The sequence below is a fragment of the Epinephelus lanceolatus genome, chromosome 18 (genome assembly GCF_041903045.1).
Source record: "Epinephelus lanceolatus isolate andai-2023 chromosome 18, ASM4190304v1, whole genome shotgun sequence".
NCBI lineage: Eukaryota > Metazoa > Chordata > Actinopteri > Perciformes > Serranidae > Epinephelus > Epinephelus lanceolatus.
This window is the reverse complement of record NC_135751.1, coordinates 5,578,318-5,603,451: the sequence shown is the minus strand read 5'-3', so window position 1 is coordinate 5,603,451 and position 25,134 is coordinate 5,578,318. Positions and strand designations below refer to the sequence as shown.

Genomic DNA, 25,134 nt, shown 5'->3' with positions numbered 1-25,134 from the left:
ATTTTGATAAGCCCAGCTGAAGACCTCTCTCCTACTCCCTCTCCTGCCGGAGCGATAAGGAGGTGCAGTCCGGCTTTATGACAGCATGGAGTAATTGGAACGCAGCATGGAAGAAGTCAGCGTTTAGAGAGGAGGGAGGGGAAAGAGAAAAAGCTCTTTCAGGTGGATAAAGTTTGCTGATTCAGTAAGTAAGGAAATTAAGAGTGAGTGAATGAAAGAGTAAGACAGACTGTATGACACTGTAGGCAAAAGACTGGCAGAGTGAGGGAGAGATATATAAAAAAGTAAGATTATTCAGTCACATGCTGATATAGGGAGTTTGTTGGAGGTGGCATTCAAGCCCTCAGGCTCAGTTCTGCAGAGAGCTTTCTGCCCATTGAAGGTGGCTCTGCACTAATTATGTAAAGATGCGTGAAAGGCGAGCTTTTTTCTCTCTGGTGTCAGGTCTTGATGCTTGCAAGCCCTGCAGCACAACCTATGTTACCTTCCTCTGCTAAGCGTTTTTTGTATGCACTGCAAGTGGTCATGGTCGCACATGTCAGACGTGTGCACAGGGCACAGACTGACACCTGGCCCTGCTGCACAGCTCAGTGACCTGTGTACAACTAGATAATCAAGACGTTCTCATCCATCAGATGGAGGTACTGATCAGCAGCCTGTTCCCAAACATCAATAGTGATAACTCTAATGATTTTTTAAACTCTGCTCCAGGTAACGAATGCATTTATTACTTTCATTGCTCTGTTGCAGCATAGGAATTGATTTTTTTCATGTCTGTGCTAAAGGAATACTTCACCCTCACATGAAGATTTGTAAATCAATTACTCACCCCAATTTACATTGAATTCTTGAAGAAAATGTTTTTTTTCTTATGCCTTTATAGCGAACAAAGAATCCAAAATCAGAGAAAATCTCTGATGAATTAAAGTTATAGGATCCACATATAACAACAGCAAAACTATATCATAACATCTGTTTAAAAATTCTAATACAACTCATGCAGTATAATCCAAGTCTCATTTATCCAGTCGCATGCTCAGTATTTAAAGGGGCAAACAGCAAAATCGTTTCACCGCTAGGTTTGCTGTTGTGCACTACCTGTAGACTAAAACCAAGTGTGTCATGAGCCACACCTCCCTCTATCTCTGCTCTCCACCCCCACCCCCCACTCGGCTAGAGCCATCGTCGGATCACGGCTAGTGCTAACACCAGGAGCTAATGCTAACATTCCTACTCTTCTCCAAGAGTGAGCCCGCGAGCCCGCCAGGCTGCCCGCCAGGCTACATTTTACAATGCTAATTGCAAATGTTAGCTGGGCTGCCGGGCTACTCACCTAACACAACCTTAACGCCTGACCCATTGCTGGGACCGAGCCGCTAATGACTCAAGCTCCGGACATTAACCCATGCTACGATTGTAACATTAAATTTAATTGAATCGACATAGCGACATGTGCCTAATGTTACTGTAACACTAAATTCACATGAACGTACATGAACGCGCAGCCGGACTGGCTTGTAAACAATGGGCTGGAGATCAACACAGAGAGAGGGTGTGTGAGGTCATGCTATACTCCAGATGAAATTACACCTCTAGATCTTCACATAGCGATTTTTTAATTCCTTCAATCTAGAAATGATGAATTTCCGCTTATTGCCCCTTTAAGTAGACAGCAATTTCTGATGAGGAGCTCAACTGAAAGTGGAACCTATCTATGCTCTCTTCAAGGCCAGACTCCATTAACGTAAACAGTAATTTTAACTCACTGACCAAGGAAGCTGCTGGTCTACCACTGCCTCGATCAGGGTTTATGTTATTGTGTGACTCTGGTGAATGCAAACTAACTCTTCAAAGGTCGAGTGTGTAGGATGTAGTGGCATCTAGTGATGAGGTTGCAGATTGCAACCAACTGAAACTTTTCCCGTGTGCCAAGCGTGTAGGAGAACTATGATGGTCGACGCAAAAATGTGTATGGCCCTGTCTGCTAACGTACTTACTTTTACTTACTATGTAGAGGAGCTGACAAACTATAAGAAGTAGGGGTGTAACAATACACATTTGTATTGAACCGTTTGGTACGAGGCTTTTAGTTGGTGGTAAATAAAACAGCTTAAACTGTGTTTAATATAATGTTCTTAGTGTCACTGTGCTGAAAAAGAAAATCCAGATGAAGCAACGGACAAGATGCTGTCAGCCCCTCCCACCCCAAAACCAACATATTCTTCTCCAGTCAGACACGCTGGGAGTGAGCTACACTACGTTAGCTCCATGCAAGATGGTTGGTAATACCATTACCAGACCAGAAATAAAAGGTCCTCTGATAACCTGCAGATCTGGGGTCTCATTTATAAAACAATGCATAGGATCCATACTACAAAATGTACGTACAAACAAAAGCCCAAAATGGTGTACGCCAAAAAATATTTGACAGTTTCTACAATCTAGATTCCACCTCACCACATGCATTGCTAATTACCCATTACCAAAATGTTCGCAAGCATGGGTCAAAGTTTCTCTCATTAGGTCTGTTTTTATATAACAAACTTTTGCATTGAAAGGCCTCATTTTGTGTGTACACAATGTTTATAAATGAGACCTCTGGTGTTTGGAGCCACTTTGGTTTTGCTGTAAATTATGAGGATGATGGCAAGAGAGAGTGGTGGATTGAAAAAACAAACAAACACGATAAGTCACATCTGCTACATAACAGTAGGTTACATCAGTAGGAATACTTAAAACATGTCAACTCATTTAAGCTGAAATCACCCCTGTGTGTGAACTGGTGGAACTACACCAAAACAGGGAGCAACACAAACACTACATGCTACAGAGCATTAAGGCAGCCATTCCCAACTAATTCAAACAGGGCAAAAGAAATCACCGTGGTGATTGGAACATTATCTGATATAGATATGAGACCCAACTCTGTAGTGTAAAACACAGGCTTTACGAACATGCTTAATGTATTCAAGCCCCATTGCAATATTCTTTCATGACCCATTTCAGCCAGAATGTAATTTCTACTTTGCACAAAAACACAAAAGGCCAAAATAGGTAAGTTTTTATTAGGGCTATGCAAATGATTGATTTTTTAAAAACGTGTGTAATTGCTGACTTTAATAGTTAATCTTTATTGTATGTTTAAAATTCAGCATTTGCACTTTTCAAGAGTTCCAGATTAATTGCTTTCTTTGATTCATACTGTGTGTGAAGCTATTCTCTGCAACAGTAAGGCATGTTACTGTTCACAATACACCACCGTGAAGATGTCCCCTAGACCCAAGTATGCAGTCAGTTGCCACCCATTTAGCAATTGCTGTAGATTCGTTTACAGGTCTGTGGTGATTCCCACACTACAAAATAGTGCTTTGCTGCTGATCAGTCTGATTAGCTGCACCTGTATGTTCAGCTCATAGGGGGTCGCTAAAATTCAAAGTACTTTGGTGATATTTTAATTCCACTTGACACAAGGTGCATATTACTCTTGACTTGTCAAGTGAGCTGTCTGGGAGTTTTTTTAAAGTGAAATGAGCCATTCAAAAGCACGGTGGTGTTGTTACTTTCCATCACAGCATCAGCAGGAAAACAGGAGCATACACCGACCATTGCAGTCAGTCGCTGACTATTTGCAGTTTACATCTGAAGATGATACGACATGACTTGATGTGACCTTATGTCCGCAGCTGTGATGCATCATCTCTGTGCTCATGGCTCCTTCACTGTGAGAGGATTGAGGTTAACTCAGATCTGCTGACAGGCTGCATGTTACTTAAAGTTGCCACAGAGTGAGGAGGGAGCGTGCTTGTCACATGATAACTCCTCTCACCAGATTAATCTTTCTTTAAAAACACCCTGATAGATGACCAAGATATCACTCTGATACTCTTGCAGAGACCATGAAATGTGATTTTCTCATTTAATGGACTATGCAGATTGAAAAGTGCAAACTCTGTGCTTCAGGCAGACTAAAGCAAACCCTCCTCTGAGGTTATGTACAGGTTGACCAAGGCCTGGATGTGACCTTAGATAAGTCGATAAGCAGTGAGACAGTGGTGGATCACTGTAGTGTATTAGTGCCATGAGAGCATGACTGCGGCGACTCTGACAGCAGCACACTAAAGGGAGCATTTAGTTGTGTCATGTCACAACAGCGTCCGATCACTGCCGGGGCCAGAGTTGTCAGATGTGGTTCGGGCTTGGCTAAGGGCTTAATGTGACAGAGTCATGCACACAGGAGGGAGCTTAGCATGCTAGTGAATACCAGGATATGTACTAATAAAGTTTTTATCTAAGATGTGCTTAAATGCTCCAAGAAACCTCTTAGATAGACTTCTAAGGCAAGGTGACGTACTGAAAGATTTCTCACACAGCCGGAAGACAGGTACCGTTGTCATGGTAACACTGCTCCTGCTCAGGTACATCAAACACTGATTGAAGTCAAAACATTTATTGCTGTTGATGTTTTTATTGTGTGACTATTAAAAATATCTTGTGAATTCTGAGGAATGTTGAGGCCTTACTTGAATGAAGCAGAGAAGCTTGTTAGATAAGATGCGCCAAAATAACTGCTGAAAAAACAGGGGTGAGCGATATACTGAATATACTTGATGTATCACAGCTTGTTCCACATGGAAAGTATAAAATGTATAGTATAAATGGTCAGACTCTCTTCAGCGTTTCGGTTTTCTCACTTTTTGCTATGGCTTTCACAGACACACACACACATTAAGAAAGACTCACAAACATGATATGTCACACACATACTCCTCTGCCCATCCAGATCACTTCCCCCAGAGCAATAGCATGTGAGCAGGTAAGGTTAGTTTCTCACCTGCAGGGATCCAGACCGCTACTGTTTTGCAACTGTAGAGCACCAATGCGACTTGCAGATATAAATAAATGGACTGGAGAGCTGTTAGTTTGTTCCAAGCTTACAGTCAATAAATCATTATGTTTTATGACGCAGTGGTAACAGTTTAACTTAATGAGATTAACAATAGCATGACCAGAGGAAGCATGTGTCTTAGTACCTGTAGGGCCTAGACCACGACTATTTTGTGACCATGGAACATTAGTGTGGCTTGCAAATACTATTAATATATGAACTAGAGAGACATTAGTTTGTTTCTAGCTTAAAGTCAATAAATCATTGTTTATGGCGCAGTGGTAACTTTTAAACTTAATAAGATTAACAATAGCTTTACCAGAGGAAGCATGTGTCTTGGTACCTGTAGGGCTCCAGACCATGTCACATTTTGTGACCATAGAGCACCAGTGCGACTTGCAAGTACAATTAATAAATGAACTGGAGAGATGTGTGAGCGTGTCTCCAGCTCATAGTGAAGGTTACAGCTGCAACAGTTTAACTTTCTGCTAACCGCCAACATCTGACTGTTCACTGAAAGCTTCAAGTTCACAGGAAAAAGCCAGGTGCTTCAAAATAAAAGCACCAGTGGTTCCACTTTAAGTATAACAATATTCTATTTAACTTTATTATAGCAGTACTTTATCTACCTTTATTACGACAGTAGCTACTTTATTTAGCTTTATTGTTACTGTAGTTTGTAGTTTAAATATTGTGATGTATATGATGTATTGTGATATAGCCTCAACATATTCCAATATTATTTTTAAGCCATATCGCCCTGCCCTATTGCAAAATAAATAAGACCCAGTATGAAGCCACACATGGCAAGAAAAAAACACACATAAAACTCTAAAATGCATCATAGAATCTGCACTGTTTAGAATTCATATGTGCGCCAGATTACAACAGAAGTCATTTAAGGTTACCTTTCCTACAGAACAGGTCTATACCTTGTCCTTTTATGTAACACACTAAATAGCCTTGTGTTATTTATTTTATTTATACGATGGCATGTCATCTCTGTCTCTACATGGTTGTGCGTTTACAATTCTCCTCTGCTCTCTGTATCGCTCACGGCAGAGTTCCACCCCAATGCACACACGGGGTCCAAACCTGACGCGAGCCCAATGCAGTTTGTTACCTGACATAGTTATTGTTATGGACAGTGTGTAAATGTCCATCAAAGGGCTGCTGTTACACAGTCACATAAATAAGAAATTCCAGCACTTCACTAGGCCATAGCACAACACAGCAACATGTCAAGTGGGCCGAACCCAAGCAAAATTTTTCATTTGTTATCTGAAGCTCTGTGTGCCAACGTAGCAGTGTCAGCAGAACGGCACAGGGGTCTTCGAGGACCACCAATGACAATAACCTTATATTTTTTGGTTCATACAGGGTACCCAACTTCATGAATATATAGTCTATAACTACAAACATCCCTGCAATATGATAATCTCAATCATAATTTTGGCTTCCCACAATTAAATGAACATGATCAACTGCAATACTGATGTTAAAATGTGTGCTCCACTCACAGAAAACTCCGCTTCATATCAAATCAAGTGCTTCCTACACTAACAGCCAGCCTCCACTGTTGGGGAGCTGCCATGCTGCTGTACATACATCCTTAGGGGCAACCTGTTAAAAACTTTAATGAATGTTGGGGCTGCAGTCTAGAGAAGAAGAGTAAAACAACAGAGCAGACGCACAAAACAAAATGTCTGGAGCAGAGGGCGAAGAGCTTGTCCGACAAAATGGATCATCTGTTGTTCGGAATAATGACACTAACTTTTAGGGCTGTACCCAACTCAGAATTATGTCAGTCGAATCAGATTTGGCTGTTCAATACGAATATTCGATGATGCATTTTTATTTTTATTTTTTTCCCCAAAGTTTGAACAGGTTGTGACAGTGACATTCATGTAATATAATAAACAAGCTAAACCTGCTAACAGCAAATCAGAAACGTGCAACAACAATTTTTGCCAACACTACATCAAACTGTAAATTCTCCACTTCTAAGCAAAAGAGAGAAGATAATGTTATCTCCAGAGCCTTATGTTGCAAAGTCTCTCCTGGTGTGGGCCGCTGCATTGTGTTTGTAGCTGCTTGAACCAAAGAGTAGTGTGAAAATAGAGAGAGCTCACTCTACAACAAAATCTGGGGACCAAAGCATCCCCACAAGTACACAGCACACTGAGTCAAGCACTCATTTTTTATTTATTTTTTATTTTTTGGCTAGACTTGAAGCAATCTCAGTCGTCCAAGCAGTCTGCAACTGATGATTCGAAATGCCTGTCGGAGGCAGCCCTACTAACGTTACCTTATGTTACCTCACTGAATCCCTGTCCTTATCCAGCATCAACTCAGGCATGCATAACAACGACACTGTTCACCATGTCACCGTATCCATTGAGTTCTCAAAAATGGATTGGAATAACCAATTTAATCACGTATGGCCAAATATACGTGCCCAATAAAAACTGTTTTCACTTGACTGCATTCTGTGATGGCAGTTTATTTTGAAATAGCTTACAATTTAGGTGCAGTTTTATTTATATTTTACTTCCTGAAGATGCAGTGAAGGAAAAAAGTGAGAGCAATGATCCATTGATTAAATTTTTGGTTAAACTCTTTGGTATAATTTTACCTATATTTTGCCTCTAGGCAAAGACACACTGAATACAAACCGGTCTTATTTTGATGCAAAGAGTTGTACATCTGTGGGCACAACATGGAAGTTAAATGGTCTAAAATATTGTGCCTAAATCGTAATAAATAATCTCAGTATTGATCAATATAATCCAGTTTTACTGGGACCCACTTAAATGACCACTTGTGGGTCCCGGGGACTTACTTCAGTGTAAACCTATCAACATCAACATCAATGCACTACAATCAAGGAGATGGAACTAGTTTAGGTGTGTGTATTGGCTTTAAAAATGACTTAAACTGCTGAAATAACGAATCCATTATCGATTTATTTTCATGCCATTGACAAATTGATTAGTCAAATTGTGTCAGCTCTACTTACATAACACTAAGCTGAATACTTTGGGATTTTGAACTACGGGTTGGACAAAACAATACATCTGAATTTGTCAACTTGGGCTTTTGGATTTGTGACAGAATTGTTTGCTTCTGAAATTTTACAATGATATGGGCAAAACAGTAGCAGTATTTTAGTGCAGACTTTTTCATTGATTCAGTATACAGTACATTACAGTATCTGTGTATATCTGTAGCTTCCTGATGCAACTTAAAAAGGTTAATTGACTCTGCAGCTTTAAGAACCACAGTGATGCATTTTTTCATTTAGAGCCTCGTAACAACTGTTCCAACCACCTGCCTCAACAAGAACAAAACTAAAATAACAACCACTTCATGAATATTTACGTGCACTTAGAAAATGACCCCAAAATGACAAAAAAACATAATTGTCAGATGTGGAGATAGACTATGATGATGGCTGCGTTAGTTGCTGCTTTTCCAGCACTGTGAAGCCCATGATGATTAGTCTAATACCTGTTTATCACTGCAAACCGTGTCTGGATTCAAAAGACCAGATCTGAGAGCAAATCCATCATTGCATGAAAGGCTGCTCCACCTCTGCAGGAGATACTGATACCAACACACAGCCCTCTCTCTCTCACACACACGCATTCTTGTTAGCATTCTTTTCTGTATCCCACCTACTGACATTGCTATTGATTACAGTCAGGGACTTTAATGACCCTGCACAATGAGCAACCACCATAAATGCACAATTTCTTCTTCCCCAACCCCAGGGTAGACTGTCTGGCCCTGTGGGAGTCTGTCAGAGGCTTATCAGGATGAAGAATGCCATTGTTTTAGGTTTGGCACATTATAAAAGTAGATATGTTGTATCTGCTGATGTAAACCCTGTTTACCCAACATAGGAACAATAACTCAAGCGTGTACATAAAGATAAATACAAAACCATACACCCTGCAGCAACAAACCACAAAGTCTAAAACCAACTTTAACTCAGTAATGAAAAAAAAAAAAAAAAAAATCTTGAAAATTTTGAAAATTAAACCTTATTAGCAGGCTTGGGCTGTATTTATTTCTTGATACCTTCATACTTTAAGTTTCACCTTGGTATATGGGAAGTGACAGCATTTGTGTGCGGCACTACTGCAGTCTCTGTCTGCTGTTGTTTACAGTCCTGTAACGTTATCCCCACCACTCGCAGTCACCATGTTTGCCAGCTCAGCTGCCTGTTTCATCGGTAGAGACTAACCTCTGGTGTAACATTATGTGCACTACTTACAATATATCCTAAATGAAGCCTCTCAGTATGAGAAAGATAAATGTCAGAAAACTAACATTGTTTTCAAACACAAATTGCCATCCCTGTCTAGACACATGGAGTTAACCACAGGACATTACAGATGATATGGTGAGGAAATTTTCCCAAAATAAATATAATGGTAGGGGAAACACTGATGTTTCAATAAATGTTAATAAGAAATATTTTGGTACTCATATTGTTTAAATTGCTTCATTAACCAAATAATGGAAAAATAATCGATAATCAAAAAAAATAATTCTTAAACTAATTGAAAAAAATAATCATTAAACTAATCGAAAAATTAATCGTTAGATTAGTCGATTAATCGAAAAAATAATCGCTAGATTAGTCGCTTGAAAAATAATCATTTGGGACAGCCCTAATCAGATGCTCTCTTTCCACACTGGATCCATTAAATATGAAACTCCATCACGTCATGTAAACAAACCACTTACGTAGCAGCTGAGGTTTCAGAGTAATCACTGAAAAAATGGGTGAGTATGTACGTCCTTATTGTTCATATTCACATCCTATAGGTAACTACTCATTTCGACCTCATGAATCAACCATTCCTCATCCATTCCTGCGTTTTCAATGGGGTGACAGGAATTGCATTAGCATTAGTTCAGGCAAGACACGGTGCCAAGCTCAGCTCACATTCCAGCTACATCAGCTGATCTCAAGCAGCCCAATCAACTGATAGATCAGCTGATTGATGAAAGGGAGTCAGCTGATAGATCACATGATTCCTTTCTATGCAACCAATTGGCAAATCTCATTCAGGGCACCCCATTTAAGCCCTCCGTGCCTTAGGCATTCCATGTAGGCACATGGAAGGGCAGGGAGGTTTGCTCTCTCCTTCTCAAACTTTCTGCATAGACCTACCAAAAGGCATAGAGGCCCTTGAACAGAGGCATACCGCAAAATATAATACAGCAAATAGAAATAAAGTTTTCTTTGACTAAAGTGGTCCTGACTGAAGTAAAATAGCAATGGGGTGTCCAACAAAAGTTTTGCTCAATAGGGAGTGCTGCATCACGCTGCTTTGCTCAAGGGCAAACAATAGAAAACAATGCAATCAAACTGATTTAGTCACTGCCACTCACTCCCGTCGCATCCAGTTTGGACACGGTGTTAGGGTTGGGAATCTCTAGGCACCTCATGACTCGATTCCGATTCAGAAGATTACAATGCAATGATGAAATGGTCAGTGCATCCTGATACATCAAAATTTTGATTTTCATCCATGATAAATTTTTTCTCACTGTGTGACCTCTTGCTACTTTTCAAACAAAGTATATTTGTAATGATCCATAATTAAAATAAACAGTGGTTCCCCAACCATTGCCTCAGGGGGATCACAGTGCATCCAAAAACTGTTTCCCTTCACACCCCTATAATTTATGCAGAGAATGTGTGAAAGGAGGGAGGACATTTTTTTTTCGTTCTTCAAACTACCTCTGTGTGAAGAATCAAGTACCACACAATGAATGCCTTGAAGGAGAGACTGTCTGAAAGTGTGCACTGCTATCCTTATTTGTACAATTCGTCATTTCTCTTCCCTCTCTGTGACAGGCTCTTCAACCCGCCTTCAAGTGTGTTTATTCAAAACAAGTGTAAACATTTATAAATTTTGGTCGTGTCCTATCTAGTTCTTATTAAGCATACAGAGACCTCATGACCCGGGCTGACTTTACCAGAATGCCCATGCCAGATTGTCCTTTACAAGAAAAAAATTAGTTAAACTGACTTAAGGTGGTTTGACCCATATGTTTCAGTGGCTGTCAGTAAAAATTATGGGACAACTACTGGTGTGGTTTGTGGAAAAGGGGGATGTCAGGTGTGGTGTCAGCGCTACATGGTTACAGAGAGTTCTCATGGTTTTTGTCCGTGTTCAGCTCATCAGCATGTAACAAAGGTCTTCATCTTCTGGGCTCAGCTGCTGCTGTTTCTGCCAGCGTGTTCCTCTGTGGCAGCAGCATGCACATTTTAATCACTTGCTGGCAGACAAAAAAAGGGGAGTGGGAAAAAAAAGATGAGAAATATCTGCTGCTTCCTGAGAGATGGAGGAAGAGGGAGAAGCCCCTTTGGGCTAAATAGAGGGAGAGCGGAGAGAGTGTGTGTTCTTGTTGACTCTGCAGCAACAAATATTAATAATGAGAGATGAAAGATATCATTCACCTTGTAGAGTGAGGAGTTGGGACCGCTGGGCATTTATTGCCTCTGCCAAACAATGGCATGTGTGAAAGGCTTCCTGTAGAGGCAACACCTTTGACTCCACATTGTAAGGGCTTGTGGAGATTAAAGTACAAACAGGAGAATGGAAATTCTACTAGAGCACAGGAAAGTGCATAGTGCACATACATCAGAAGACTTCTCTGATTCTACCTTAAAAAAACTGCTGTGTGTATTTTAACAATTCCATATAATTAATAGGGTTGGGAATCACCAGAGGATTCACAATACCATATCATCCCAATATGTTGTGATTTGCTAAGTATTGTGATAAAATATATTGCGATTATTACCTTTTTTTTAATCTGTCAATTATGTCCATCAAGGAAAACTTAATCAACATCTTTATTATCTAATAAGATAAAGTTTACAGTCTATTCATCTCACCTCAGTCATTTTTTGCAACATAAAAAATGTATCTTGTGCACTGAAAAAGCAAGATACATATATATTATTGTAGTAGGCTACCTAAAGTTTAATTTGCATTTCATTTATATATATATATATATATATATATATATATATATATATATATATATATATATATATGTATATATATATATTATACACATATATATATATACATACACACACACACACACACACACATATATAAACACATATATATATATAAATAAAGATAATTAATTGGCACTGTGTGACGATACGATATTGCCACACAAAAATATTGCGAAACTATACTGTTTCAATTTTTCCAATATAATATGTTTCCAATATAAGTCAAACCCATACAGCAGCATCAGTTAGGGAGAGTCCTGAGAAAGCACTATGGCCATGGCCATGTTAACCTGCTCGAAGGGTTCAGGCACGGCTTGACGCTAACTTTTTTCCCAAGGAGCACATGTGCTCCTAAGTTGAAAAAGTAAGGAGCGCACAAAGGACTTTAGGGGCACAATGTAAATTGATCAAGTAATGTGTTTTCCGTAATAAACGTGATGCAAATAGATATTTACAAGCAAAATTATTTAATGAATTTGTATCCAAAATGTACAGAAAGGTAAAATCATCAAGTTTTGAAAAAGTATTGCAATTTAATTTTGTCTTTAATGTTATTATCTTATATATATTATCTTTGCAATATGATTATCTTATACAATGTTATTACTATCCTAAAACATTCTCCAGGTCCTCTGAAACTCTGCAGGACTTATTTCCACCCTGCCCAGCAGTGGTACCATGGCGAACAGTCCTGGCTAGTTTTACGCCGTGGGCGAACCATCCCACGGCGTAACGTAATAAACCTAATAATAATGGCGTCCCAGCGCCCACTCCACTAACTTGACGTGGAAATGAGTGGTAGTCTAGAAAACTGGTGAGTTTTGGGGTTTTTTTGGGGGGATTTTTTGGAGGACGCCTTCACATAGATTGCGCCCTGGGCGGTCGCCCACATTGCCCATAGCAAAAACCGTCCCTGTGAACGGTCCCTAACTGCGGCGAGAACGGAGCAGGCTTCCCCCGCGGTCCGCTGCTTTTCCCGGTCCGTCTCCTACACACTTTGACTTATTTCCACGCTGCCGACAGTGGGACTTATATTCATTGTGCCGACAGTGGCTTGGAAAACCGCCCAAAACCGTGTCACACGGGGAAGAGGGAAGGGGGAAGGCGGCTGGAGTTCCTCCAACATTTGCGGTTAGATTATCATATTTTTTTATTGACAAAAATATAGGCTGATATTTTTATGCGCACATGTGCTCCTAAATATTTTTTACAGTTCGCACACACCTATTTTTAGTCGCAAATGCAAGTGAAACACTCGCACTGTCGAGCCCTGTCAGGGCAAATGTACAATATGCTGCTGAGCTCCCGTGTTTCCTGTGTGGGAATTTGATTAAACATGAATAATTTTAAGAATATGCAACAAATAAGCATATAACTTGTGATTATAAAACAATGGAAGGTGTTTCTATTAGATTATGACAGCAGGACCCTCAGGATGAGAAAAAAAGGCAGGACCCATCATAAGGCTTATCATGTCAGTATGTACTGTGCGACAGTAGTGTATATTCCCAAACAGATTTGAATTTAATTAGCACAAGCCAGTTAACACACAGTAGCCCGAAGAATCCCTGGAGGTAACTGAGCTAGGTGGCCAATTTAAGTCCTGCACAGAGTGCGGATTGGTAGAATGGATGTTACAAGAATACGTATTAAAGGGTACTGCATCGATTTTACACCAAAGTGTGTTTACAAGTCTTGGAAAGTACTTCTGCATATGTAACAAAAAAAATCTTTGCACAGAGCCATATGCAAAGTCAGTGCAAACTGAGGTTGCAACTAACTGTTACTTCCACTGTCAATTAATCTGTCAATTACTTTCTTGAAGAATTGATTTATTGTTAAGTCTATAAAATGTAAGAAAATAGTAAATGTCTATCAGTGTTTCCAAAAGCCTAAGATGATTGCCTCAAATGTCTTGGTTTGTCAACAACCCAAAAACATTCATTTCCTGTCACAGGAGAGTAAAGAAACCAGAAAATATTCACATTGTTGGCACGTCATAGGTATCAGCCAATATTGGCTTAAAATGAAATACTGGAATGGTCAACATGCTATTAATATCAGATTGTCATCTATCTGAGCTCTAAGACTTAACATCAGTACTGTACAGAGACTGAGGTTGCAACGGTATGAGATTTTAATGGTGTGAAGACCATCTCCAAAAAGATGTTTCATGGTACCACGGTATTACAGAATAATTATCATTATTATAACCTGTCAGAATGACCCTTAAAATAATTAAAACAGAAGGCTTATTTTTAGTAAAACAAAAGTTTTATTACTATATGACACTTGAAACCATTTTGTTATTGGAAGTATGTGTAAAAAGTGTCCTTTTTGAAAATGAAGTTGAGTGTTTATGTGCAGTTGCTTTTTCTTTTCCAATATCATAGATAAACAAATGTTCCTTAAAACCTGTATGCTGCTGCAACCCTAACAGAGACAGAACAAAAAAGATGAGGACTTAAAGAAAAGTGAGCAAAGCCATTGGACTATGTGGTCAGTTCCAAAACTATGTATTTGTTACTTTACTACGAACTAGGGACGGGCAGCACAGGTAAAAACACTACTCGAAAATCATGGCAACTATTCAACGATTTTTTGAATAATCGCCCCCCTCCTCCCAGAGCCACACACACAGAGATCCATTCATCATTACGGCCGGACTCCACCGGCTGCAAAGCGTCACGTCAGCGTAGCGTCACAGCGTATTCATTTGGGCTCCACTGACTGCGTACGGAAGCGACACGTAGAGAAGCCAGCGGGGTTGTTTACCGTTTGCCGAGCCGAGAGGCTGCATGTAGGTTGCATGAAATGTTAAAGCATTTTCCACCTAAGTTATTACATATATTTGAGTTATCTACAAGTTTACTGTACTGTTTGTCATCTACTCGCTTTCAAATGTCCGCCACGGACATTTACACAATGTCATGGATAAACATGGGTAAATGCATGAGAAAAAAAAGTCATCACATATCACCTCTGATAATGGTTTATTCATTTAAAAACACATTGTGCTCGTTTAGCACACTATTTCATGTAGTTTTTATCTGCTGGAGGGTCGCGTAGGGGAGCGTAGCATGACAAAAATAGAAGAGCCGTGTAAAATAGAGAGTTGTCGCGTGACAGACGGGGGTTGTTGCGATGCTCCCGTTGCCGGTGGAGCCGCTGTAATTGATTAACAGGGGGGCAAGATGCTACGGGACTCGAGCTGCAGATGTGTCGCGCCGCTGAGCCCGACCGTATGGTCCCTCGCCGCCTCCTGCATGCCTCGCTGTCAAATGACTGTGCATACTTGTTGTAGATTTGTGATACGCAAGCTTTGCCTCAGAGTTTGCACTGCACCTCATTTTCGTTTATTTTGTCTAAGTTGTTCCACACGGAACTTTTTGATGACTGTAGTAGTCTCTGCATGTTTCTCCGGTTTGTAGAAGAGCATCAAACTAGCTGGTAGCCCATCTCACACCGCTGTAGCAATCCTATACTGCCCTCGTGCGGTTAGGAGCTGAATTGCATGTCAAATAAAGGGGGGAAATAAGACGCCGAATAGTAATAGTCGCATTAAAAAATCGATTTTTCAAAATAAAACGAAATTCGAAAATCGTGACCCATCCCTCCTACGAACCAAGGTAGTACTAACATTTATGCTAGCTTCCTTCCCCAGTTAGTTAGCAGAACCATTGGAACTGGCACTCCAGAGGCTGTATTTGCATGAGTAATGCAAGGCAAAAATTTTGATTTGCAGTTGGTGTGTGCACACCTTTAAAGGCATTGTTTTTTAGACACCTGTTAGCAGTGCATAGAGAAATTCTCTCCCATGGTTTGAGTCATCCGATTAGCTCTTCTGATCAGCCTTTATAGAGATCACAGATCAAACTATTTAGAACAAATATTAGCTGATAAAGATCAGTAGCCGATTGATAAGAGCACCCTTACTGCCTGGACCACTATTTTATTCTTTAAATAATGGTCCAGTGAAATGTAAAGTAGACCTGATTTTTAGAAAATTGCAAGAAACTGGTACTATATTCTAGTGCTGCACGATTAATCTAATCGCAGTTGCAATCGCAATGTCAGGCTGTGCGATTACATAACCTCATAAAAGGCTGCAATTTGCGATTTAATGTAAATAAATGTTAACGTGTGTGCCTGTGAACGTGACTACCTCTGCTGTAGTGTGTGGAGTTTGCTGTCATTACGCCCACCAGCTATCCTGGTGTGTGCAGCAAGTATGGTCACCTTACTACCTGGCGTGCAGCTGTGACCAACATGGACGCTGAAGAAGAGCATGACCACGACCAAGAACAGGCTGAGTTGGTGGCAAAAAAAAACGCAACGTCTATTACATGACGATACTTTGGATAGGTACAGCGACGTTGAACAGAAAGACATGCTGTGTAAAACTTGCAAAGTTAAAGTCGCCACGTCCTGCAGCAACATGACCAATCTATATCAGCACTTGAGACAGCACAGAGAAAAGTACGACTGATGCATGCGAGAGAAAACCAAGCCGTGTAATTATTTATTATATTGTAATCTCAATCACAATTGCGATATTGTCCACCAAAATCGCAATCGCACATTTTTATCAAATCATGCAGCACTACTATATTCTATTAAGGCTATGTTTTAACATAATCCAGACTTTTTAATTAAAATGAGCCTGAATGGGTATCTTCCTGCTGACCCATAGATGAGCACAGAATAACTGATCTCATCACTGATTAGTAGAAATGCATGAAGCGTTTCAGTGTCAGCAGGTGGACATGTTTTGCCTCAGCTCGTCTAACATTAACTCACACCTTGTAAACAGTTTCAGTAGCTTGTAAATCCTCTCCCCAGGACTCACCGTGTGCTGCTCAATTATAGCCTGCACAGCCTGTCAGCATGTGATAGTTCTTTCGACAGCAATACAGTTTCATGAGGCAATCAATACATGGTCCCTGCATACATGGCAGTCAGCTTGTTGCGAGCCAAACAGCAGATGCTTCTCTCCCTCATTTTGCATATTCACCACATGAAAGATCGCTGCAAAGCAAAAGAGCTTTCTCTCAACAAGGTTCAAATACACTCCAATTATTTTTTAATACATTTCATTTTTCCTCATATTTCTGTCTCAATGAAATTCTGGCATTCATATTTCCTCCACAAAAATCATAAAATAAGCCCATGCAGCAATACTGTCAGCATGAAAAAATATGTCCAACACTTTAGTCCTCTTTGGACTATATCACATATACGGGCCTAAGTGGAGGATTCCTGATTTAGGTGATTACCTGAACTTTTAAATGGCACCACAGTCAGGCCAAAATGTCCACATACACTCAAGAAAAAATGAGCCAAAATGTAGATTTTGCAACCAGTTATATGTGGTTGGATAGATTAACCCTATTGGAACCCATTCCAATGCAAGAACAGGAAAAATGCAAGGAAAATTGTTTGGCCAGAAATATTGTTTTGTATCATCTAGGGTTAGGCCTACACTGCCAATCACTGATCACTGAGCTCAATGTTGTACCGATGGCGTACTAATACTATCAGCATGTTGGCCTATTCTGATATTTCATTTTAAAATCAATATCTGCCGATACCAATGATGTGCCAATATTACTGTGCATCCCTAGTAACAATTCTGATTCATCAGAAATGTGCAGACTGATTTTATGAGTACAGCTGATGGCTGATATGAGGGTACAAACATTTAGAGCATTAGAAGTGATGAATAAGTTCACCCTTGTGGTGATGAAGATTTACAGTTGTCACCAGGGGCGTAGCCATCATTTCCAAAGTGAGGGGGACAAATTGTTCAGAGGTCTATTGCATGATTTATCATCCTCTCACATTCAACTGCACCTCTCCTTAGCGGCTAAAGAACGACATAACCACAAACAGCCACAGCACAGCACCAGGGGACCGACTTTAGTTCTTTAAAATTATATACTATCAAAATCTAAAGTTTTAGCTGCCAAACTCTGGTTGAGTTGACACAGAATGACCCTCGAGCATCTACAGGGTAAGTAGCCAGATAATTAATAGGCTACTTAAGTATTAGTACCAATACCTGCCTGGTTTCTCCCTGTCCCTCTTCTATCTATTGCAATAATATAGATGATAAATGTGCAAAGCAAAATTTAGAAACAGAATTAAGAATAGTAGTGGTGACCTAGCTGTGGAAATTAACCTCAAAATCAAATTTATGCTATAGATGTTTTCTCTCAGCCAGTTATAATCTCTCCTCACCTGTGAAGACCCTGCATGATCATCCTTGCTGGCCCCTGGTCCACTGTCTCCTCCCTGCACACTGCTCTTTCTACTGTGGCAATAAAGATTTAAAAAATATGTGCAAAGCAATAGTGAGCACAAGTTCTGCGCAGAAATTGAGGAGTGGGTTTATTCCTAGCATGAAACTAGCTAGCAAGCGATTTAACATAGGTAACAATAACATTAGTATTCTTGTTAACTACCTGAACTTGATATATTGGCATCTATTAATTAGTCATCATTTAGCTAACATTATCTACATGCAACAGCATTACTCAACTTACACGGTTTGTTTGGAAGAAACTGTGCAAGGTTTTTTGCTTCTTGCTGGCTGCTTTGCTGAACATGGTTAACACACAGCAGCACTGCCCAGCAGCACACGTCTCATCTGTACGATTGATTCAGATCACAACATGACAGCGTGTGTATGCTGTCTGGCACCGCCTACTTATGGTGCGTTTAAAGATGGCTTGGAAAAACACTCTACCACATGTTAAAAACGAATTGAACCGTTGTAACAGCTGTAAAAAGTGCGGGGCACAGAGAGCACAGATACGGGAAGTGCGGGGGACATGTCCCACACGTACCCTGCGTCCGCTACGCCCATGGTTGTCACTGATCAACATCCACTCACATCTGCTGGGCTGACTACTGGCTTTTTTTTTTTTTTTTCCTCAAAAAAAAAAAAAAAAAAAAAAAATCATATGCTAATTCCATAATTCCGTCACCCAATCCTAGTGTGGAGCTTGCATATAATTGGATGGTATAAAGATAATCTAAATGTACAACTCTTAAGAGGCAAACCCTCAGTTGCGTTAACACATAATATAGGCCATTCCTTTTAAAATAAGGGTTTATTGCATGCAAATGCTTTCTAGCAGATACACTGAGTCTGAATTGACTGTGCACACACATTCAACAAATTCTATTTTATAATAAGTCAGAAAATAGACTTGTGTATAATACAATAAAGTATTGTAGGCAACGTCAGTCCTAAACAGCATCACCAGAATGGCACTGCAAATGCCTTAACGTTTGTTTAGACCAAATAGGAAGTGCTTATGGATGTTGCCAATTCACTTTGCATTTGGTCTAAACACACCTTTAGACAGTTACAGTAAGTCATGTACAGCCAGCCAATGTCACAGTAAGGACTTTCATTACAAATTATAGAAACATCTTGTCTTATCAATCCCTAACTTGGTAGGCTAGCTCATTTACCGCCAAGCAGGGCTGGGGACAGGCTTTTTCCACTGTATAGCCTGGCTGTCAGTTTGGCAGATAGGAGCATCTTTATGTCACCCAAGTCCTCCTCTTTTTTTGTGCAGGATGAAAAGCAGGGCTCAACAAAAACTGCCAAAAACTTAAATTAATGAGCAGGTACAAGAAGAATAAAATGACTGTTTGGCAAATGGGCTTGGTGATCTCACTGTCTGACGAGATGGTTAGTAGTAGCTGCAGTCCTGTTGTCCCTGGACAATAGAGTGTGCCAGTAAACCCGGAACTCTGTTAGCGCTTTTAGCACTTCCGGTTCTCTCGTTTAAAAGGCAATACGTTTTTTGAATGGGATTTTGGTAAAATGCCTCAAATAAGGTCTGTGGTTAACAAAAGCGAGTTTCAGGTTTTGTTCTACGACATAAAACACGTCAGTAAATACCCTACTTGTGAATTTTGAAGCTTTTACATGTCGTAAAAAAGGCGGTTGCTAACAAGTTGCTCAGTACGACTACAAACCCTGTCGGGGACATTAAATGTTCCCCCGAACAGGAGAGAGTGCTGGCAGTCCGCCCTTACAGCTTCTTATTTAGCTTAAACAGTCCGATTTCCCCATTATACAATGTTTTTAAAATAAAGCGGCCGAAATCAGTTGAAAGCTTAGTGGCGGTGACGTCTAGAGTCATGCCACTGTGGAGTAGTCATGTAGTCCGTTAAAGCCTAACGTTAGCTTTTTACTTCTGGCGATCGCATTTAAGCTTCAAATGCGGTATGAAAGGTGTTCATATGTGAAGATTATCTCGCTGAATAAAAACCTGTAAGTATCATAAACTTGTGTTAGCCACAGAGCTTATTTTCTGACATAATCCAAAACGCAATGCAAAAATCACATTCACTTTCTCTTCCAGGAACCAGCGCGATGCTAAACTTCCAGGTTTTGACGTCAGCCCTGGCACACTCTATAGAAACATGTTTGTGACGAACAGAGATCTTCCCCCTTTGGGATGACAGATGTTTTTCATGCAAAAGTTTAGAGGTTGTTTCCTAAATTTGTATGATTGAATTTGTGCTCATTCAAAGATATTATAATGAAGGTCTTAATTACTTTAAAACAGTTTGGTTATTTTTGTGTGGTGAATATTTATTTCTTTCCCTGGCACAAAAGGGGGAATAAATTAAAACAAAAACAAAATAAACAACATAAAAATACTGGAGTCAGTATCGGCTATTAGCCAAATTGTTATTTTAAACATCTGTATCAGTATCAGCCCAAAATTTCAAAATCAGGGCATCCCTAATTTCTTTAATATTTCACAATGCCTGCAAAATTATACTACCATTTCCACAGCACCAAAGTGTTAATATCTTAACAAGTCTGTATAAGCCCATGTACTACAGCACTTTCCCACAAGCTTCGCACAATCTGGGAACATAGGCCCATGGGTGGGGATGGGTCCCTATAACATACATTCTAGAGCAAACACAACGGAAAGATTTTTCTATTGCACAGTTACTTCTTTGTTGTGAAACAAGCAACAAGAACTACTAACTTTGGACTTGGTGTGGTATTACAAGTATTTCATATAAAAGCAGTAAAAAACAAAAATGAACCCTCGTCCAAACCCCTGAATAATTATGCGCAGGTGGAATACTAAAATGTAAACTTCCAAGCACAGATTTGTCAATCTGTTTATCCAACACATAGACCAAATCACAGTGGTTGTTTATGGTAATTTCCTGAGGGAAAATCCCTGTTTGATGTATCAGTTTACATGTATGCTACACCAACTGACAGCCCTTTCTGACAGGCAACTGACGCATCATCTCAAAGCAACCAGATTCCATTGACAAAAACAGTTATTTAAGAACATAGACAATGCTGTTTTAAGTTTAAGTTTAAGTTTATTTACTTTATTAATCCCCCTGAGGGGAAATTCAATGTTTTCACTCTTGCTTGTCAATTACACACAGGTCCGAAAGATACACACATGCACAAACAGGACCTACACATGCACAAAGTAGAGAGATGTCAGAGTGAGGGGGCTGCCCTTTGGTCAGGCGCCCCGAGCCATTGGGGGGTTCGGTACCTTGCTCAAGGGCATCTCGGCAGTGCCCAGGAGGTGAACTGGCACCTCTCCAGCCACCAGTCCACGCTCCATATTTTGGTCCGGATGGGGACTCGAACAGGCGACCCTCCGGTTCCCAACCCAAGTCCCTATGGACTGAGCTACCGCCGCCCCGCTGCCTCAATCAATTAGTGTGTAAGATAAATCAGTGAAAACAATAGCGTACACTTAAAATGATAATGACTTTTTTAGGTAGCTTTAATACATTGCTGCGACCCTATCCACAGCAGTACATTGCTTAAATTCTGTGCCAGTAGATCTGGTTTATAAAGCAACACAATATCTAAAATAAGCACAGCAGAACCATCATGTAGGTCTGACCACCATGTTTATCTATATATATATATATATATTCACACATTTTAGAACAGAAAGAACAAGTTTGCCGATTTGACATATCTCCACAATTCAAATCAACTGCCACCTTAAAATGTTTGCGTGACATCATTGGTGGCTAGGTCTATAGAACTAAACTGTGACCAACGCGGCTGATAACCACAGAGATGTCATGATGATGATGAAGATAATATCATTTATGACAAAAATCACTGACCAGCACGAAGACTATCATTGGAGTTCACAACATGAAACCACATCATCCATTCTACAACTGTTAATGTTACTAACAAAAACACATCCTCAATCAATCCTCAATCAAACTAGAAGGGTTGAGTTCATTTTAGAGCTGATATATAGACTAGGTTTAGTGGAGCAAAATGGCAAGACACCTACAACAACCAAAATAATTTGCTCATGTTTTTCTTATTGATTTTAGCTCTGCTTTTAACACTAAGCAAATTGGCACTCTTTTAGAACAACTTTTAAAGGTGATTGTGAATCTTTGTCTCATTGGATTAGAAGCTTTTTAACTGACTGCCCTCGGAGAGTTTTAATGAATGGGGTCTACTCAGACAAGCTTGCTTTAAATACTAGAGCACCTCAGGGCTGTGTGCTGTCACCACTGATGTTTTCCAAACCTGCAAATTCAATGACTGCCCACAGCAATAATGTCAGGCTGTTTAAATATGTGGATGTGGCTCTGGTTGGTCTTCTTCTGAAAGATAATGCCATGTATGAAGAGGTTTACTTCAGCCAGGTCACCATTCTTCAGAACTGGTGTCAGGCAAGTAAACTGGAACTGAATGTGGCCAAAACAAGAGAACTCATCATACAAACAAAACCAAATGGAACCATTCATATCCTCCCTGTCATACTCAATAACCAGCCTGTAGAAAAAGTAGAACAATTTAAGTACTTGGGCACACATATTGATCAAACCCTAACTTTTAATGAAAATTCAGACAGCATTTTTAAGAGAGCCAATCAGCACCTGTTTTTAAATCAGGAAGCTGAAAAGCTTAGGTGATCACCAACACATACCTGAAATAGCATACAGAGGCCTGGTTAAAAGCATTTTATCATTTCACATTACAGCATGGTATGGCAACGTGAGTGCAAAGAGAAAAAAAACAAGCTTTCTAGGATTGTCAGTATTAAAGGGAAGGTGATTGGCAAGTCACAGACACAACTCAGCAATACATTTGACAATACTGTACACAGGAAGGCCAAACATATAATTGCCGAAGCCTCACATCCATTACTCCCACAGTTTGAGCTGCTCCCATCTCGGCATTGCTTTAGGGTCCCAAGAACCAATTGCAACATTATATACAAAGTCCTTTATTCCCTATGCCACGCAGCCAATGAACACAGAATGAGTGTATCAGGGAACACTACTATTTTATAAGATGCTCTATTATTATTTATGTAACTTATTACTCCTACCTGCCTATTTGCACTATTGTATCATATATATTTTTAAATTCTAAGTTTTTTATGGTGTATTGTGTTCAGTGTCTGCATGTACCTTTTATGTTCTCAGAGAAGCTAAAGACAAATTTCCACTGAGGTGGACAATAAAGTGATCTATCTATCTATCTATCTATCTATCTATCTATCTAAGTTGATATCAATCACATCCTGATATTACCAGCATGTTGGCCAATTCTGACATTTCATTTTAAAGCCAATATCAGTCGATAATGATGATGCGCCGATATTATCTTGTATCCCTACAATATATCAGGCTTTGATACACAATATTTGTTCGTAGCACCAACTCATTGTAGGCTTGGTCTTTTAAATATGTTTACAATAAGAGAAGCATTCAGTATTATCAATATTATGCATTGCAGTACCAAGTTAAGGAATCCAAACACAATCGCTCCCCGTAATATCATTTTCATGAGCTTGTGATAAGTGTTTTCAGCTATCATAATGTGACACATCAGAAGTCCATCAGAATACACATAACTGTACAGGAAGAAATGACGAAATGTGGAGATTGGGCTAAATTAGGAGTCACCTGATGTCAATCACTAAAAAAAAATCTACTCCAGTACACTCAATGATCAGCAGGTACACATCCAGTCACATCTTCCACAGAGGGACATTTATCTCAAGTGTACCCAAGAGAGACGGACAATACAGGTTTTGAAATTTATCCAGCCAGAGAAATGGGGCAAACACTCGTGAGTTAAAGTCAGTTCCCCTCATGGCAGGCTATAGCACGGGCTTCAACTTAACGTGACGCAAAAAAACAACTTCACCATAAAGCCTAAATTACACGTGAAGCCCTCCATCATCATCATCATCATCATCATCACCTCAGCAGCTCGTCAACTTCGGCTGAAACACCATGAATATTGGTGGAGACACCCCGGCAGCCAGTCGCCTCAGCCAACGGCCACGAGTTAACAAAGTAACACATTTGTATCCAAGTGTCGGTGAGCAGACAGTTAGACAGGAGAAGGCAACCTGCGCCTACCAACACCTCACCTTCCTACTTCATCTCAGTGAGAAGCTTCAGGCTCGCAAAGCACTGGTTGAATTCGAGAGAACCAGAACCAGGGGGACGCCGCAGGTTCTCTCCCCGGCTTTCAAACCGCGGTCGCCGCTTCACTTACCTGCCTGAGTGCCGCTGGACACTTGGCGGTAAAGAGACACTGACAGCTGCTGAGACCCGCTCTCTCTCTCCCTCTGCTCTCCTCTGCTGCTCCAGCACCAGCGACCAGCGAAAAGCTCCTCACACTGACTCCCACAGACCGGAAACGGAAAGATGCACTCTTCAAAATAAAGGCGTGTTTTTGAAAAGTATGGCTGCAGGCTAATCTCGAGGATTTTAGAGTTACTTTTTTTTCCTCTCATTTTGAGGTCAATACTTTTTATTTTATAGTTTCCTAATAATTTCTTATGTATGCCATTTTCCTCTGGAAAGGACTAATTTGGTAGGCTATTATAATAATAAACCTTATTTATATAGCACCTTTGAAAACACAGTTACAAAGTGCTGTACAATAAAACTAAACACATCTAAAACACAAGGAGAATGAAAAAAACATGTCATAAAATGTCACCAAAGTAAGCTGAAGGATAAAATAAAAAGGCCAGAACTAAAATCAAGATGATAAATATGTAATGAAATCAATAAGATAGCAATAAAATAGACAGCTCATGTAAACTCAGGATGCACTTTAGAAGTAGGCCTATGTCTTTAGGAGAGACTTTTTATAGTTATGTCCCATTGTTGTTCA

General features: G+C 40.0%; 1 protein-coding gene across 3 annotated transcripts in view; it reads right to left on the bottom strand.

Annotated features, from left to right (window-relative positions):
- The window catches only part of rbfox1 (RNA binding fox-1 homolog 1), a 554,543-nt gene extending 529,901 nt beyond the window's left edge, over positions 1-24,642 (bottom strand). Inside the window, exon 1 of one of the 3 annotated variants that reach the window (XM_033644552.2) lies at positions 24,508-24,642. The gene's annotated coding sequence lies outside the window, so the exon portion shown is untranslated. The remainder of the gene's footprint in view (positions 1-24,507) is intronic. The other 2 variants (XM_078161770.1, XM_078161769.1) reach the window with 2 other exon arrangements.
- Positions 24,643-25,134: the final 492 nt, after the last annotated feature.